The 1,674-nt window shown below is 41.3% G+C and overlaps 1 pseudogene; it reads left to right on the forward strand.

The window, feature by feature from the left end:
• On the forward strand, positions 1 to 1,674 carry LOC137838018 (LOB domain-containing protein 41-like; annotated as a pseudogene).

Below are 1,674 nucleotides of genomic sequence, written 5' to 3' on the forward strand. Positions count from 1 at the left end.
CTCATCACCGTCACCATGCGGTTGAGCTGCAATGGTTGCCGCGTTCTCCGGCGAGGGTGCCCGGCGGAGTGACCCATTCGGATCTCCCTTGAATGGATAAGTTGCCCTGAGTCTCAGTCCAACGCCACCCTCTTTCTCGCCAAGTTCTATGGCCGTCAAGGCCTCCTCAACCTCCTCTCCGACGCTCCCTCACATCTCCAACCAGGTACACACATTTAATAGTACTTATGTATCATTGCTCTTTGTTTCTAAAAATACAATGATTTTTTATAATATGTAAGTTAGGATTATCAACGATTTAGTATAAAAATTATTTGTTTCATTATGTATATTTATCTCCACTCTATTATTAGTCATTATCTCTTTTAGTTTCCTGCTTCACCTTCCTTCTCTCGGTCATCTAGTAACACAGGTTAGGATGGTACCTGCAGAAGGCACTCTGACGATCAAGTCAGTCAGAATGTCGACACTCGGTTGTCAGAGTAATGTAGATAATGACATATGTGGTTCTTGAAATCTGTGTTATTTATATTACCTTAGTGAGCCTTTGGTGGGTCAGATTAAGGGGTTTGTTCGTGTTTAACGTTGTGCTAAACAACTCTTAATTATGAATTAGTATTATTGACTTGGTCAATTCATGGCTCGTCGTCATATGGCGGTCGACCACATGTCGTCGCGTGATCTTTTATCGTGATCGAGTGGTCAGATGATTCGAGATTATGACCGATTCACTGAATCATCCGATCATTACGAGTACATGAACTAAATAATAAATTAATATTTTAAATTTCATTTGAAATATTATGTGATTTTTTTTAATATATATTTTTTTTTACTTCAAATAAATTATTAAAGACATAGTAAAAAAATCGAAAGGATGATAAATTTAATAATGTAATATTGGCTAATAATAATGTTTACCTTATGTGGTTTTGTGGCTAATTAGAACTTGTCTGTTTTTAATTCTTTTCTTTTTTTCAGCCGTATTCAAATATTTGCTTTACGAAGCTTGCGGTCGGATGGTGGACCCGGTTTTCGGCTCGACCGGGTTACTCTCGACCGGAAATTGGCACCTCTGTGAAGCGGCTGCCACAGCTGTTCTTAGCGGCGCGCCGATTCAGCAAGCTCTTCTAGATATTCGCCACGTGGCAAAGAGTCATAAATCGTGCGGTCCTGATTCTCTCCACAGGGTAAAGTCACAAACCAGCAAGTTCAAGCGCCGCCCTGCGAAGCCAAAAGTGGACTCAACCGTGGCTGAGTTGGCTGAAAGCGAGTTAGATGGACAGGGTTCGCTGAGTCATGACTCGGTGTCAGGGTTGACTCGGACGAGTGAGAACAAAATCGTTGGTGGGGAAGCCGATAGCAGCTGCAGCGAGAACGTGGTGGAGCCGGCTGCAACCAATGATGGAGAAATTGAGCTTCAGTTGACTTTGGGATGGGGTCCGGTGAAGAAATCAACGACCGTGATGTTGCCACGTGTAGGGATCAATCTCTCTGGCAACACGTGAAACAAAGTGTTGGATTTAGATAGGTGGTGAAGTTTTTTCTATCCTCACCCCTTGTACTTATGTTTTAGATTTTTCACGAGTACAGTGTGAAGGTTCTTCATAGGACATTTTTTATACTATTTTTGAAAATTACAAAAATAGAAATTTATGACCACTTTTCACATTA

This window comes from Phaseolus vulgaris, chromosome 4, assembly GCF_000499845.2.
Source record: "Phaseolus vulgaris cultivar G19833 chromosome 4, P. vulgaris v2.0, whole genome shotgun sequence".
Taxonomy (NCBI): domain Eukaryota; kingdom Viridiplantae; phylum Streptophyta; class Magnoliopsida; order Fabales; family Fabaceae; genus Phaseolus; species Phaseolus vulgaris.